General features: G+C 46.4%; 1 protein-coding gene across 5 annotated transcripts in view; it reads left to right on the plus strand.

Moving 5' to 3' along the window:
- Positions 1 to 17976, plus strand: part of ELFN1 (extracellular leucine rich repeat and fibronectin type III domain containing 1) — a 262151-nt gene that overhangs the window by 70925 nt on the left and 173250 nt on the right. For 4 of the 5 annotated variants that reach the window (XM_081169479.1, XM_081169477.1, XM_081169480.1 and 1 more), the window contains exon 2: positions 10662 to 10781. The gene's annotated coding sequence lies outside the window, so the exon portion shown is untranslated. Of the gene's footprint in view, positions 1 to 5317; positions 5451 to 10661; positions 10782 to 17976 lie in introns of those variants that run through there. The other variant, XM_081169481.1, reaches the window with a different exon arrangement.

The raw sequence follows: 17976 nt of genomic DNA on the forward strand, positions 1-17976 counted from the left end.
GACCTGTGCCTCCATGGACAGCTGTGAGTCCAAAATGATTCCCAGGCTGCGCACCTGGTCCTTCAGGGGCACAGTTACCCCATTCAGGACCAGGGAATCCTCTACACCTGCCTGCCTCCCGTCCCCCCAAAACAGTACTTCTGTCTTGTCAGGATTCAACCTCAATCTGTTAGCCGCCATCCATCCTCCAACCACCTCCAGACACTCACACAGGACCTTCACCGCCTTCACTGGTTCTGATTTAAAAGAGAGGTAGAGCTGGGTATCATCCGCATACTGATGAACACCCAGCCCAAACCCCCTGATGATCTCTCCCAGTGGCTGCATGTAAATGTTGAAAAGCATGGGGGAGAGGACAGAACCCTGAGGCACCCCACAAGTGAGAGCCCAGGGGTCTGAACACTCATCCCCCACCACCACTTTCTGAACACGGCCCAGGAGGAAGGAGCGGAACCACTGTATGACACTGCCCCCAGCTCCCAGCCCCTCAAGACGGTCCAGAAGGATGTTACGGTTGATGGTATCAAACGCTGCTGAGAGATCCAGCAGAACTAGGAAACAGCTCTCACCTTTGTCCCTAGCCCGCCGGAGATCATCAACCAGTGCGACCAAGGCAGTTTCAGTCCCATGATGAGGCCTGAATCCCGACTGGAAGGGATCCAAATGGTCCGCTTCTTCCAGGCGTGCCTGGAGTTGTTCAGCAACCACTCGCTCAATCACCTTGCCCAAGAATGGAAGATTTGAGACTGGGCGATAATTGGCCATCGTGGCCGCATCTAAAGATGTTTTTTTAAGAAGCGGTTTAATAACCCTAAACGGCCTCGGCCCAGTATACCTGAAAGAATGTCTCCACCCCCATTGTTCAGCCCAGACACTGAGGTCTAGCTCCAAGGACCTTCTGGCGGTTCCCTCACTATGAGAAGCAAAGTTACAGGGAAGCAGGCCGAGGGCCTTCTCGGTAGTGGCACCTGCCCTGTGGAACTCCCTCCCACCAGATGTCAAGGAAATAAACATCTACAGTGGTACCTTGAGTTACAGATGCTTCGGGCTACAGACTCCACTAACCAGGAAGTAGTACCTCGGGTTAAGAACTTTGCTTCAGGATGAGAACAGAAATCGTGCTGGCAGCAGGAGGCCCCATTAGCTAAAGTGGTACCTCAGGTTAAGAACAGTTTCAGGTTAAGAACGGACCTCCGGGACGAATTAAGTTCTTAACCAGAGGTACCACTGTATCTGACTTTTAGGAAGATATCTGAAGGCAGCCCTGTTCAGGGAAGTTTTTAATGTTTCATGTTTTATTGTGGTTTTAATATTTTGTTGGAAGCTGCCCAGAGTGGCTGGGGAAACCCGGCCAGATGGGCGGGGTATTATCATCATCATCATCTTTCATTTATTTATTTATTACATTTATATGCCACCTTTCAGCACTCTAACCACTACACCGTACTGCCTTTAGCACCAAGAGATGCATCCTCAGCCCATCAATTTTGAGGGATGCACTATGGTGGGGGAGCCAGAGGGGTGGCCTCTAGATGCTGGCAGGTTGCAGAATGAATGTAGGCTTTCTTGACATTAAGCTGGGATGGGGCTGGTCTACTAAATTCTTTAGCTGCGATTCCAGCATTGCAGGAGGTTGGACTAGATTTGCTTCTGGGCCCCTTCCAACACAATTCTATGGTTCTGTGATCCTGTTCTCTCCTCGCGCCCCCCCCTGCCCCCCGCAACATATATTTTCAATTTTGTGTGGCTGGTCTTACGAGATAGGAACAAGAGAATGAGCTGGGAGGCATCAATTGCAGGGAAATTCATGTTCCTCTCCCACTGTAATGCTTTTAATATTTTGCATTTCTAATAAAAAGAAGGATGTAATCAGAAGGTAATGATACCGATATTTGAAAATCGGTCGCTAGCGGCTCAGCTCCTTTCGTCTTTTTTTTTTTAATTTTAAAGAATACCTCTGTAAAGCTATACTTTGCATTTTATTACAGTATCCTTTCCCCGCCCTCATTATGTGTTCTTAAAATCCTAACTTCCAGGGCTTAAGGGCTCAGCCATTTCAAATCGCGTCAAGCTGAAATTTAGCATATAATTTCTTCCCCCGGCATTTGTTTTAATCTTCCGCATTTTATGCTGGATAGTCGAGAGCAGCAAACCTCTGTGCATTTTTTCCTGGGCTCGCTACTCTGCCTCAATGAGCCTGTTCAGCAGAGATGATGATTACTTGGTGGTGATGATGAAGAACAGAGCTGCCCCAAACTTCTGTAGGGCACCAGGTTGACAAAGGCTGGTCTAGCTGGTGTTAGCAGAAAGCAGGGCACAGCGGCCCTGGATGCAATGCCTTCTGCTTTTAAGAGCATTTTGTATCCTCTCAGCTCAGCTTTGATATTTGTAAATAAAGCAAATATTGAGGACACCATAGTCCTCCAGCTCTTCTAAAGAAACCCAAGCCCTTCAGAGTAGCCCAAGAAATCCCTTGCTGTTTTGGGTTCCTAAGGGATATATGAGAACATTGTAAAACTATTTTAAACCTTTCTTAACTCAGCTAGTGGAGGGACATGGGTGGCACTGTGGGTTAAACCACAGAGCCCAGGACTTGCCGATCAGAAGGTTCGAATCCCTGTTACGGGGTGAGCTCCCGTTGCTCGGTCCCAGCTCCTGTCAACCTAGCAGTTCGAAAGCACCTCAAAGTGCAAATAGATAAATAGGCACCGCTCCGGAGGGAAGGTAAATGGCGTTTCCGTGCGCTGCTCTGGTTCGCCAGAAGAGGCTTAGTCATGCTGGCCACATGACCCGGAAGCTGTACGCCGGCTCCCTCGGCCAGTAAAGCAAGATGAGCGCTGCAACCCCAGAGTCGGCCACGACTGGACTTAATGGTCGGGGTCCCTTTACCTTTACCTTTAACTCAGCTAGTATTCTACTTTATGTCTGTGGTCAGACTGGTGTTGAGCTAGGACTGGGAACTTTCAGCAATCTGGAAGCTCACCACAAGATGTGGAGTGTCTTCCTGGCAGTGAAGCGTCTGCAAACTCTGGAATCTCCCCCTGCCCCTGGCCTGGTCACTGGGTCCTTCAAGACAGGAAGGACTATAATGGACTTCCTGTTGAGATGGGCCTTTGTATGCACAACTGGTGTGCTTCTGTGTCCTCTTTGGACTTGCACAACTCCTGGCTTTTGATAGGGATGGATAAACCTGCCAGTTTTGGTTTTGCTCCATTTATGAAAAGCTTTCAGCGTAGAGCAGGGGTCAGCAACCTTTTTCGGCCATGGGCCGGTCCACGTCCCTCAGACCATGTGGTGGGCTGGACTATATTTTGAAGGAAAAAATGAACCAATTCCTATGCCTCACAAATAACCTAGAGATGCATTTGAAATAAAAGCACACATTCTACTCATGTAAAAATACGCTGATTCCCGGACTGTCCATGGGCCGGATTGAGAAGGCGATTGGGCTGCATCCAGCCCCCGGGCCTTAGGTTGTCTACCCCTGGCATAGAGTCTTCCTGTTCAGGAAGCCAGCCATGCCCTTTGCCAGGGCATTCCATTCCACCCCTTGCCACCAACCCATCACCATCACAAACAATAGGCATTTCATGCCCACACTGAGCTATTGAGTGGCTCTCTTGCCCCAACCTTAGGCTTTCTTCCCCATGTTTGTTGTGTTTTCTTGTATATTCTTGTTTGTTGTATATTCTTCCCCTCCCCCCAAATCCCAATACCTTCTTCTCATGTGTTGATGGTGCCATTTTGACACCTGTTGAATGAGTTTGCTATTAGTATATAAGATTTGCTATTAGTATATAAGATGGCAAGCTGTTAGTTCCTCTCTTTGATTCTGTATTGCTCAATAAGTTTTGGGATGGTGGGGTGTTAAGTCTTCATTTTTCAGTTGCTGTGTTGGGCATGATCCAGTCAGAAGGAAGCCCTTATTCTCTGCCCCACTGATTTCAACACGTGGTTTGGGCATATCCCAAGCTTTTCCCTGTGGATTGCAACAGCACTTGAAAACCCGGAATGGACTTTTTGTGTGAGAGCAGGACGTGGGTGGCGCTGTGGGTTAAACCACAGAGCCTAGGACTTGCTGATCAGAAGGTCAGCCGTTCGAATCCCCGCGACGGGGTGAGCTCCCATTGCTCGGTCCCTGCTCCTGCCAAAGTGGCAGTTTGAAAGCATGTCAAAGTGCAAGTAGATAAATAGGTACCGCTCCGGTGGGAAGGTAAATGGCGTTTCCATGCGCTGCTCTGGTTCACCAGAAGCAGCTCAGTCATGCTGGCCACATGACCCGGAAGCTGTATGCTGGCTCCCTTGGCCAGTAAAGCGAGATGAGCGCTGCAACCCCAGAGTCGGTCACGACTGGACCTAATGGTCAGGGGTCCCTTTACCTTTACCTTTACTGAAAAAGAAGTCTGGATGTGCTCAGAGGTGCTCTTTTTGAACTGTATGTCTTTTGCACTCAGCTCTGGTTGGTAGATATTGGGATTGCAATAAGTACCTCCAGCAAAATAAAATAAAAAATCCTTCCTGTAGCACCTTAAAGACCAACTAAGTTAGTTCTTGGTATAAGCTTTCGTGTGCATGCACACTTCTTCAGATACGTAAGCGAGAAATTTGCTTATCTCTGCATTAAAGGATACAAGCTGTGCTTAGCAACTTTTTACCTTAATTCCCCCCCCCCAAAGAAAGTTTGGTATTCCTTAGTAGATACAAAGCAAAGAGGAAGAAGGTGCTGGCTTCTGCTTTGATATGTGTGATTTAGAAAGAGGGGAGGAAAAATATGTCCTCCGCACTCCACAAATGTTGAACATCTAGAGTAAAGTGGAGTGGGATCTTTTGGCTATTTACTTACGAAAATTCCTTGATGGATGGAGGCAGACTTGCAAAGGTCACTGAGCTGCGGACCAGAAATGACATCCCGCAGTATGTTAAACCAATGATAATAAGGCAAACCACAAACAGCAGCAGAAGATGAAGCCTCTCTTGGGAGAAGTTGGCAGTTTTTGAGCTCTTTAACTGAGGGTATTTTTGAGCAGCTGCAAGATGCCCTTTTTTCGTTTATAAAAGGCGAGGCCACACTTTGCTGAGTCCTATCCCCTCACTGTGAGCCTTCAGGGCAGTTTGCAGCAATGCAATATTCACATCAGGTGAAACAGATTACAGGAATGAGGGCAGGTCCTAATAAATGATTTGACTCAGGTGTGAAAGAGCTGGCTCTTCAGCATTTGAGGAAAACTAGAAGGCAAAGGTGCCAGACACACCTTTGTGGGAAGGGAATTCTGCAATCTAGGGGCTGCCACAGAATACTATCTTTTCCTAGGCTGCTATCTCTGAGGGTGATGGAACTACCAAGACCCACCCCAGAAGGAGGTGGTATTACAGATACCTGGCACCAGAAGATGTTGACTCTTCAGAGGGTGTAAGAGGGAGACAATGACCCAACTTGGATCACATTCTACGTGAGTCTCTTTTCTCTCTCTTTCGAGTGTGGCTCCTGTTTGGCAGCAAGCAAGCTTGGTGCCATGACATCTGTGGCATTGTGAAGGGCCATCTCTAGGCATTTTGCTGCCTGCAGACTTCACCTCTCTCTCTCTGTTACGAACATTAGGGACACAAAAAGAGCCTGCAGGATCAGGCCAAGGGCCTATCTAGTCCAGCATTCTGTTCTCACAGTGGCCAGCCAGATGCCTGAATCGGATGTCCACAAATTTCTCCCTTTCTGCTATCACTAGAACTCATGGATATCACTTCATATCTACGGGACCGCCTCTCCTGGTCTGCCCCACAGAGAACCTTGAGGTCCATGAATAACCATAGTTTAGAGGTCCCAGGCCCTAAGGAAGTCAGACTATCCTCTACCAGGGCCAGGGCCTTTTCAGTGATGGCTCCGACCTGGTGGAAGGCTCTGTCCCATGAGACCAGGGCCCTGCAGGATTTAATCTCCTTCCATCAGGCCTGTAAGACAGAACTATTCCGCCTAACCTTTAATTTGAATTCAGCCTGTTCTTTTATTTCCCTTCTCTTCCTTCCCCCTCCCTGTTTATGAAGATCACCCGCTCTGAGACCCCACAGCTAATTCTCCCCTGACCTCCTCACTGGCCCAAGTAGGACCAATTCAGCCAGCTAGCCCTGGGGATTATCTAATTGATTTTTGATTTTTATTGTTATTCATTATTTTTATACTGTATTTTATGCTTTTATAATTCAGTGTTTTAAAGTGGTTCAAATTTGTTGTTAGCTGCCCTGAGCCTGGTTTTTGAACCAGGAAGGGCGGGGTATAAATAAAAATTGATGATGATGATGCTCAATATGGGGAGATTCATGATAGAGAACAAGATGCAACTTTTTTGCGCAGCGCATAACTATGGAACTCGCACCTCCAGGAGGCATTGATGGTCAAAAACCCAGATGCCTTTAAAAGAGGATTAAGCAAATTCATGGAGGAGAATTTGCTATTGTGGCTAGCAGCCATGATGGCTGGGTCTGCCTCCACAGTTGGAGACAGCAATGTTTCTGAATACGGGTTGTAAGAAACCACACGAGGGGAGATTACTCTTGTACTCAGGTCCTGTTTCAGGTTTTCCACTGGCCACTGGGAGAACAGGATGCTGGGCTTGATGGGCCACTGGTCTAATCCAGCACCACGTCTTATAGTCTTAGGACTCACCCGTCACAATCACATGTACTTTCAATGGGATTGTTGCCTGAACACTTGTACTGTTACATCTCAAAGAACATCAAGAGGATTTCCCCACACAGAACAATAACTTCCTGGGGGAAGGACTTATTAGCCGCAAACAATTCCAAAAGCGTTTGAAGGGGAGCGGAGGCACCAGGTTCGTGATGAGTAATACAATCTTCTGAGTCATGTTATTTGGGGGGTGGGGAGAGGGAGAACGATCTCAGTTAAGTTGTTTATTCATTCTCTGCTTGGGTAATAAGTTAAGACAATGAGGAGGCCTGGAGAGATCCGTCGGCAGTGGAATGGATCCCACAGGAACCAGATACAATATTGCTTTTGGATGGGGAGTTGCTCCTCCACCCGGATGTGGAGTCTGCAATTAAGCAGCGAATCAGTAAGCAGAAGTTTCTCTCCTTCTCTTTCTCTGCCTTTAAATGAAACTTATTAACTGATGGTGTAAGGGGTGTGTGTGTGTGTGCCTTAAGGCAATCATACTACCTTCTCCTCCGAACCAGCTCAGTTGTACAGTTTCCCCTGCTATCCACCATTTTATTTCCTCCATTTATTTCTGAGGCCAAACATTTGAGAATGCAACCGCTTCTTGCTTTTCCCAAACCAAGTTGCAAACAGTGTCAATATACAGAGAGGCAGTGAGCTCAGCCAGAAAGGGAGAAGTGTATACATGCTCCATACACCTAAATAGTGCAGTCTTTCCCCATCCTGGGGCTCTGCAGATCCAGATCCTGTCATCACCAGCCAGCATGCCCAATGGTCAGGGATGATGGGTGTTGGGGTTTGACAACATCTGGAATGCTCTGGGTTGGGGTACGGTGAGACAGAGGATTCAAAGGGGGATCTTGCAGCAGGGATGAGACTTTTCTCAGGCCAAGGGCCACATTCCATTCTGAGTAACTATCTGGGGGCCAGATGCCATTGGTGGGCCAGGTAATGAATGCAAAATTTACCTCTGGACAGCAGGCTAGTTTCTACACATGCTCACATTCCCCTCTCTGTCCTAGGAAGCAAGGGGCAGCATCAGAGTTCAAGGATATATTCCAGGCAGGCAAAAACACTCAAGGGAGGTCTGAACCAGGGCTAGAAGGCAGTGTAACTTAGAGAGGGGGTGAGCAGATAGAGTTGGGGGGCACATCCAGCCCCTGTGGGTTTTAGGCACCTGAGCCTTGCCTTAGACCAACCTTGCAAGGTATTAGCCCCACTTTGCAGGTGGGTCGGGCAGTGCTTCCCAGTCAGGGCTGCGAGTTCGAGTTTTAGATTGGCCAGCTTGAAATAAAATCAGAGAATCACAGAATTGTAGCTTTGGGAGGAACCCTGACGGTCATCCAGCTCAACCCCTTGTAAAGCAGGAATCTCAACACGTGGTCCCCTATCCAATTTGAAACCAGACCGGACCCTGCTTAGCTTTGCAAATGTGGTGGCAGTTTTATTGGTGCATTGCTATTGCTCCACTTCTTTGTTTTCATGTGATAAATGGGCAGAGCCATGGTAGCTCCAGACCCCTGCTCAGTCCATGGCAGAGGCGAAGTCTTTGGAGGCGAAGTCTATCCACAGCCCCTCTCAAAAGCTTCTGCTGTGTCTGCCAATACAGCCAGCCGGAGCTCATTGATAGCTGAAGATGAAGATAAAGGATGCGGAGCAGAAGGAGCGCTCAGGAAGGCGTCGCAGGAAAAATGCAAACTAATCAGTGGAGGCAGCCACCGTAATAAGGCACTAAACATGGAAAATTACGGTAGATTTGTTTCCTCTGCTTCTCATTGTAGGCATTAGGCACAAAGTCGTCAATAGACTATTCAGTGCAGCGAATGCAATGCTGTGGGCTGTCAGCTGCACCGCCGTCAAGGAAGGGACCAGAATTTGGAATGCGAGTGAGGGAGACGATGGCAAATTGTCCTCCGAGAGTCTGCGAGAGAGGAGATGACCTCAGCAGGTGCCGAGGCGTAGCGCATGGAAATGAGTGCCGCGCTGAATGCGTTCGCTATTTGATTCTTGGTGCAGACGTTGTTTCAAAGGCTACAGAAGAGTTAAAACAAAAGAAAATCCCCTTCCTTTTACTCTTTTGAAGGCTGTTTTGTGTTTTTACCCGTAGGCTTGCTGGTAAGGTAAAGGGTACAGGGACCCCTGACCATTAGGTCCAGTCGTGGCCGACTCTGGGGTTGCGGCGCTCATCTCGCTCTATAGGCCGAGGGAGCCGGCATACAGCTTCTGGGTCATGTGGTCAGCATGACTAAGCCGCTTATGGCAAACCAGAGCAGCACACGGAAACGCTGTTTACCTTCCCGCCGGAGCGGTACCTATTTATCTACTTGCACTTTGATGTGCTTTTAAACTGCTAGGTGGGCAGGAGCAGGGACCGAGCAACGGGAGCTCACCCCGTTACAGGGATTCGAACCGCTGACCTTCTGATCGGCAAGTCCTAGGCTCTGTGGTTTAACTCACAGTGCCACCCGCGTCCCAGGCTTGCTGGTACTTTTCTGCAATTCTCCACCCACTTGTATTTATGAGAGCCCAGCCAGTCAGGGATGGTGTCGCCAATCCACCTTACCAACTGGATTTAGATAAGAGGGGTGGGGACAAAATCCAGTTCTTCTCCTGCAAAAGCTCTTGGAGGCTGGAAGTTGTCCTAGGAAATCAGGGTGGTGATAACTGCTCAAGGAAAATCTTATGCAATCGGAGAAATCATTATCAGCTTGCAAAATATTTGGCGCGACCCTTCTCTGCTCCAGCAGTGCAACCAGGTTTTATATGTGCTGTCATAGCTCTGCCCTTGCTCCTAGTACAAGTGTTTCAGACTCCTCAGAGCCTCAGTTTCCCTGTTGGACAAATACAACTGTCTCCCAGCCCAGCAAACAGTCACCAGCTGCCTTAAAGCTGAGGCTGATTGGCTTTCCTCATTTGATGATTCTTCTTCTAAGACACTACAGCATCTCACATCCATCCTTGGATAGACATCTCTTGGCTATACAGCTGGAAGCTGTTGGTCCCTGCATGAAAGGCAGGGTAGAAAGGGTCTCTCAGGGTGGGAGACTGGGGGAGGAAATAGGAGCTGGGAGGGTCTGCCTTTCTGTGTATGGATAAAGGATATGATATACCATAAATGTGAGGAAACGCCTTTATATACAGTGGTACCTCAGTTTAAGAACAGTCCTGTTTACGAACAATTCGGTTTACAAACTCCGCAAAACCGGAAGTAGCATCCCGGTTTGTGAACTTTACCGTGGTCTAAGAACGGAAGCTGAATGGTGGAAGGGCAGCAGCGGCGGCGGGTGCCCTCATTAGGGAAAGCACGCCTTGGTTTAAGAACGGTTTCGGTTTAAGAACGGACTTCCAGAACGGATTAAGTTCATAAACCGAGGCACCACTGTCTATTCTTTTTCTTTTCTGTCTCTCTATCCTTATTTTGGTTCTTCATTATTCTTTGTCTTTCAATTGGTTTGACATTTATTGTATTTTATGTTGAAAACTTTCAATAAAAATTAACCAATTACAGCCTTGGACATACTCCTCTTCAAGTTCTCTTCATTGTTGCTTCTTTGCAGCCACATAAACCCTGCTGCTAGTTATACATCAGGCATCTCCAAACTCGGCCCTCCAGATGTCTTGGGACTACAACTTCCATCACTCCTAGCTAGCAGGACCAGTGGTCAGGGAGATGGGAATTGTAGCCCCAAAACACCTGGAGGGCCAAGTTTGGGGGAGCCTGTTTTAGATCACCCACCCATCATAAAGGTGATTACTTACTTGGTCTTTTGAAATTGCAGGGTCTCCATACTGCTTTATTCCATCAGCCTGAGTTGTGTCTTGCCACATGTCCTGCATACGTCCATTTGAACTTTGCGACCTTTTCTACTACATCTATAAATCAACCCCATCTCCAGATCTGGGCCATTTTGGTTCCTCTTCAGCACATGTATATGTGTGAGTGGGTTTTTCCCCTCTAGTTAAAACTCTTTTTCTCTGTTCTTTTGCACAGGACCTCCAGCCGTGACCGGTGTCTAAATCCTTTGGTGGCACCAGAATGTCAGAACATCCCTGCAAGTCAACAACACGTTCCACAACGCTGCTTGCTCTGCGAGGAAGGATGAAGCTCCAGGTACACATTACTAATTGCCTTCAAATGCAAGCAAGGAGTCCTTGCAGAGGAAAGAGGTTTCAGTATGGCAAAGTTTTGTCAAAGGTTCAGCTTATTGTGGCATGAACTGACATATGGCCAGTGGTATAGTTGGGGGGGGGGGAGCAGAGCACCAGGATTTTCTCTGAGCAGGAGCAATGGTGCCGTCTCCAAGACAACGGAGGGATTCTCCTTCCTCTGACAAGTGAATGAGGTGATAACAAGGCTTTCAAGTTTACTTGTGACGGATTAGTGTAGAGGAATATAATCGAGCAGAGGTTGGACCCTTATTTATTTTCCATGGGGTTCCTTGTCCACACTAGCAACATTTCTTTGTGAGGTGTTCTTTTTTCCATTTCTAGTTAAAAGTGAAAGGTTGCATTTCAGCTCATTGCAAATCTTTTGCTATTGTCCGATGCACTTCAGAAGTTGAACCTGTGCTGTCGGAAGGAACTTCAATGGAACTTGCTCCCAGAAGCCCCAGGCATAGGATGCGGCCTTGCTGATCCTAAGAAACTGGGCATTATGATTTATATTGCTGACTTTGCACTCTGTCTATCTACCACTGTGCATGAGCTTCAAGTTTCACCTTCTGTCTGAATCTTTATTAGTCAGGTTTCTCGTTGGGCCATTTTGGGGGGTCCAAAATGGAGAGCCAGTGTGGTGTAGTGGTTAAGAGCGGTAGTCTTGTAATCTGGGGAACTGGGTTCGCATCTCCGCTCCTCCACATGCAGCTGCTGGGTGACCTTGGGCCAGTCACACTTCTCTGAAGTCTCTCAGCCCCACTCACCTCACAGAGTGTTTGGGAAGAGAAGGGAGGAAGGGAAAGGAGAATGTTAACCGCTTTGAGACTCCTTAGGGTAGTGATAAAGTGGGATATCAAATCCAGTCCAAACTCTTATAGGGCGGCACTCAACCTGAATATCCTATATAGAAGCAAATGATGGGCGCCATCAAGAATGGACTTTGCTGTAACTTTGCATAGCCCTACCCAGTTTTCTTTGGAGCTCCATACTAGATTCCTTTCCTTAGTCCTGCTAAGGACTATGATCAAGACTTCTCATTTCAGTTCATCTATGATCAAGACTTCTCATTTCTGCAAAACCACCAGGATGAGGGTCACACTGTCACTGTGCACGTAGAATACACGGTGTCCACAAACTCTCGAGATCACCATTGGTGACAGACATCTACCGTAATACTTTGCATGGGGTAGGAAGAGATAGAGGAGTGTTGCTCTTTTAAACACAATATCCAACTGGTATGCTCAGCGATGATGAATCAAGCCAGCTACTATATGTATATGGCACCATCTTGGCTTCTGTCTCTTGGTCACATTAGCATGTGACAGAGTGTTGGCTACCTGTTTTTATATACATGTAGAAAGAGATAGGTATGCCTTGGATCTGATTTCCAAGCCAGCTACTTTTGTATATAGCACAATCCTTGGTTCTTTCTCTTGGTCACATAGGAGTGTGATGGAACGTTGGGAACCAGCTTCTACACATGGGAAGAGAGATGTGCCTCGTCTCTGATTTCCAGACACAAATTAATAATAATCTTATAATAATTTATTATTTATACCCTGCCCATCTGGCTGGGTTTCCCCAGCCACTCTGGGCGGCTTCCAACAAAATATTAAAATATTGAATATAAGTTGACAAGCAGGACTGTAACTTCCTAAACCTTCAAGCTGTAGTTTTATAATAAACTTCCAAATTGCCCAATGAAACGTCTAATGAAGCAAATTACTGCACTGTTGCATGCTATTCCCCAACTTCAGTTTACTTAAGAATGAAGGGGCTGTGAAAGAGCTACCTTCTCGCTGGGGAGTACTTTGGGGTAGATTATACTCATAAATTGGATTAATGTTCCTATCTCCTGTATTATCATAATTTTTCCTTGCTGGTTTTGCTAATTGCCTGAGATATTTGTCTTTCAACAAGTCTTTGCATGCCCATTTCCTCCTCGCTATAATCTCGTGGCAAACTAATAAAGCCCGGGGTTGTGATGTTTCCATGGCAATGGCCCGTGATGTCACCAACAGGGGATTACTGCTTTCCCTGAGGATCAAGGCCCAGGTAATGGGGCTGGGAGGCCACAATGCTGATTGCCACTCCGTAATCTTTTAATAAAGCAGCAGCATAGAAGGATCCTGGTGATTCCTTTAAAAAGGATGCGCAAAGAAAATTAAGTTTAAACTTTGCATATGTTTCTACATGTCGGTGTTTCCCCCCGAAAAGATGGATTTGAAGAATACGCTAGTAGGGTGTTCCTTGTGACAGGAAGCAAAATTGTACTCTGCTTTGGTCAAAGTTGCTATCCCAGGGCAGGTTCACACCAAAGCAAATCCAACACACATTTAAAATACATGGCTCCACCCACTACTGGGGTATGATTCATGAAGAACTCAAAAAAAATGTTAAAAACATCCTTACAAAAGAAACCAGAGGCATATTTATTAGGCTTATTGGGAAAAGACATACCACAGAAAAAGAAAGGAATTTTCTTATATGCTAGAGCAAGCCACCAGGATAGTATATGCCAGCAAATGGAAGAGCGAACTAATACCCACAAAAGAAGACTGGCTATACTAACTAAGTCAATTTATAGAAATGGCAAGGCTAACTGCATACTTAAGAAGACAGACAAACCAAAAACTCAGTCTAGAATGGCAATGTTTTGAAGAATACATGGACGAACACTGTTCAAGAACGAATAGGCGGATATGCTTAGGTTAAAGGAGTAAAGTAGAAAATATTAATTAGGAATGTCATGTTGTTGTTGTTGATGATGATGATGTTTAGTCGTTTACTTGTTTAGTCATGTCTGACTCTTCATGACCCCATGGACCAGAGCACGCCAGGCACTCCTGTCTTCCACTGCCTCCCACAGTTTGGCCAAACTCATGCTGGTAGCTTCGAGAACACTGTCCAACCATCTTGTCCTCTGTCGTCCCCTTCTCCTTGTGCCCTCAATCTTTCCCAACATCAGGGTCTTTTCCAGGGAGTCTTCTCTTCTCATGAGGTGGCCAAAGTCTTGGAGCCTCAGCTTCAGGATCTGTCCTTCCAGTGAGCACTCAGGGCAGATTTCCTTCAGAATGGAGAGGTTTGATCTTCTTGCAGTCCATGGGACTCTCAAGAGTCTCCTCCAGCACCATAATTCATAAGCATCAATTCTTTGTGATCAGCCTTCTTTATGGTCCAGCTCTCAATTCCCTACATCACTACTGGGAAAACCATAGCTTTAACTATACAGACCTTTGTTGGCAAGGTGATGTCTCTGCTTTTTAAGATGCTGAGGAATGTCATAATGAGATCAAAATTTAAAATTTAAAAATTGCAATGATAGTATCGAATCTATAAGATAAGGAAATCGAGATGTTGTGGAGGGAGGGTCAAAGGGTGTGGTGGTGGGAAGATATGGGGGTGGGAAGGATTTATGTGTATGTAAATAGTAGCCTTATTTTTTTATGTGCATTTCTTTTGCTTTTTCTGTATTACTAAAATTTAATAAAAAATAAAAAATAAAATAAAATACATGGTTCCACCCAAAAAGTCCTGGGAACCATAGTTTAAGGATGCTGGGAATTTGTCAGGAGGGAACAGCAGTTTCTGGGGATTTTGAGGGGACGTTGTTTGTACTGGATGTGCTTTAGATGTCTGGCGCGAGTCTGCTTTCAAATTCTCCTCTGAAAATTCTCGACTTGGCTGGGGCTGATGAGAATTGCACATCTGAAAGGGGGCACAGGTTAACTAGCCATTTGCCACAGAACACCCAATGAATATTTTCTATCTAGCATTTGACATCTGATGATGAGCGAAATCACGGTTGCATATTTGATCACTGACATGCAGTGGCATTTTGTATCATTTACTCGTTGGCATATAATAATATTGGACAGGGTCTGATAGTTGCCCATCTGTCTACAGCAAATATTTAAGAGGTTTCCATTTTCAGGTCAAAACTGTTGATTTCAGAGCGGTAGAAATTTCTCTTAAAAATAACTAGATGCTACAAATAACTCCCCCCTTTTTTCAACGCTGTTCAGCACCATTGCCTTCCTGGCTATTGCTCCTTTATTTATATTTTTTTCCTGATTGAATTGTTATTTCACCGTGCTCTTTTGATATTGTATCTCTATCCCAGTAGTTGCACTGAGATCCCCTAATGAAAGAAAAGCAGGGGAAACAAGGTTAAAATAAATGCAACCAACATTTCTCCTTTTCTTCCTCATTGTGAATTAGTCTCCTGGGCTCTTCCACCCAGACAGGGATCACACGGTGAACAGGATGATGTCACAATGCCACGCCTGACATCACTGTATCACAAGACCCCAGTAGGCAAAATGGTGAAGAATCAGATTTGGCGACTTGATGTCCCAAAGAGCAATGGTGAGCAAGGTGGAGTGATGGCAATTTAAAGGCATAAATGAGCATTTCCCCCCAAGAACTTAGAAAACCCCTAAAATGTAAGGAATTCATGGAAGGGCAGTGTTGTATTTGACAACATGAGATTTCATGCTCATCACAATAACCAAAAGATGCCAACAGGTCTAAGGATTTGAATTTCTCATTTCCAAGTAAAATTTCAGCTCCCTCTATTTGAATTTCAGATTTGAGATTTTTACACATAAAACTTCAGCGGTGGTGGTGTTTGCAGCCCATTCTTGCCTAGGATTGCACTGGAAATCTATTCTACCATAGCATTCTGTTGCATGAATAGATCCCAGCCTGGCTTAAATGCCAAACATATGCATTTTATGATTGCATTTTTAAAAAATTGACTATGTCATATTGTGCACAAGTTACTCTGCTTCTGCAAGGTGTTACGCAAGGCACTGAAACTCATTTCCACACCACTGGAAATTAATCTCACCAGATGTCATCTATATACAAATATCCTCAGTTATAAGGTCTAGAACAGGCACCCCCAACCCTGGCCCTCCAGATGTTTAGGGACTACAACTCCCATCATCCCTAGCTAACAGGACCAGTGGTCAGGGACAATGGGAAATGTAGTCTCAAAACATCTGGAGGGCTGAGGTTGGGGGTGCCTGGTCTAGAAACTTGATTTTATTTTTGCCAATGAAATGTGAGAGTCTCACCTGAACTGTGCATGTGATGTGCTGTACACCTTGCAACATAGATATGCCCCTGGTTTTACTCCCTTCCTTACCTTTTTATGGAATGCGTCTACAAAATACGTCCAAGTCTTTTGAAACTCTAGATTCAAGGTGATTCTTTTCTTGCCTGTTGCCTTAGACATGATAGTTGGTTTGCTTTTTAAAATACGGATCCTGAACCAATCTCTCTATCCCCAGTCAGCATGAAAACAACATTAGAACACTTCTTCATTTCACACTTCAAAACAAATCAGGAGTGAAAGGATACAATCTAGTGACCAAGTAACACAAATTAAGTGAGACATCCAAAATGACAGAATCCCAGACGTACGAGGTGGGAGCCGACACAGTGGATATTTATGTAATTCTTTTAGCCGGCAATGCAGAGAGGTTGGCAAGTTGCGGATATCAATCTGTTTTATTTTATATTCTAGAGGTAGAAGTAAAAATGATATTTCAAGTGCCTGTATGCTCTCCGAAGAACAACAGGCGGGGAGGGGAGGATATTGCCAGAAAACACAGCATATTTTCTCGCTCCTGTTGTCTAAGGCGACTTCAACAGAGAGAAATCCTCAAAAGATCCAGTGGCAGGCTTGGGGGGAAATGGAGCTGAAGCACCGAGACCCCTTCCCCCTCCCCCCAGAAAAAAACCATTAGGGCATTTTGACAAGTGCCTTCAATATTTCATGCGCTGTGCAAAGCTAGTGGCTGGAAGTTCTTCAGGCTTTTGTGGGCGCCGATGCCCTTTTGTTGACAAGAAAGAGGAGCTCTCTTGTGTATACACAGGACAGAAATTAAGCAAATGATATTTGAGCTGCACGCTGTCAGCAAACGGTCTCGGTGGGCGCCGAGAGCTGAAAGGGAATCCTCTTTCAGCAAAAACCCTGCAGCCGCAAAGACAGCTGAGCATTTCCCATGCCCTGTTTCACTCGGAGTCAATGACTCTGCTTTGAACTAGGAGGGCGTGAGGTGCTGCCGCCACATTTGGGATACCGTGTACCGTTCTGGCTGCCTCTCCTCGAAAAGGATAGCATAGGGTCGGAAGAGGTACAGAACAGAGGACAACCAGTGCCGGATTTACGTATAAGCTAAACAAGCTATAGCTTAGGGCCCCTCTCTTTTGGGGAGCCCCCCCAAAAAAAAATTAAAGGGGGGAAAACCTGGGTGTACTTCGATAAAATACATATTTTGTTATGTGAAAATGGCTTTAGATACCTATTAGCAGTGGCATAGCGTGGGTTGTCAGCACCCGGGGCAAGGCAAGTAATTTGCGCCCCCTAACCCGTGGGGGTAGGGGGCGCAGGTAGGGGCAGAGAGCTGCGAGTGCGAGCGCCCCCCCAGATGTTGCGCCCGGTACGGCCGACCCCCGCACCCCCCACGCTACGCCACTGCCTATTAGGTCCATAAATTACCATATACCACATGGGAAGGCAAGCTAAGGGACATGGGTGGCGCTGTGGTCTAAACCACAGAGCCTAGGGCTTGCCAATAAGAAGGTTGGCGGTTCGAATCCCTGTAACGGGGTGAGCTCCCGTTGCTTGGTCCCTGCTCCTGCCGACCTAGCAGTTTGAAAGCACAACAAAGTGCAAGTAGATAAATAGGTACTGCTCCAGCAGGAAGGTAAACGGCGTTTCCGTGTGGTGCTCTGGTGCTTTGGTTCGCCAGAAGCAGCTTCGTCATGCTGGCCACATGACCCGGAAGTTGTACACTGGCTCCCTTGGCCGTAAAGTGAGATGAGTGCCGCAACCCCAGAGTCATCCGCGACTGGACTTAACTGTCAGGGGTCCTTTGCCTTTTAGGCAAACTAAGGCCCGGGGGCTGGGGCCGGCCCAATCGCCTTTTAAATCCAGCCCACGGACGGTCCAGGAATCAGCCTGTTTTAACATGAGTAGAATGTGTGCTTTGATTTAAAATGCATCACTGGTTATTTGTGGGGCATAGGAATTCGTTCCTTTTTATTTTTTCCCAAAATGTAGTCCGCCCCCCCCCCAAGGTCTGAGGGACAGTGGACTGGCCCCCTGCTGAAAACGTTTGCTCACCCCTACATATATT

The sequence above is a fragment of the Podarcis bocagei genome (assembly GCF_964188305.1).
Source record: "Podarcis bocagei genome assembly, chromosome: 14".
NCBI lineage: Eukaryota > Metazoa > Chordata > Lepidosauria > Squamata > Lacertidae > Podarcis > Podarcis bocagei.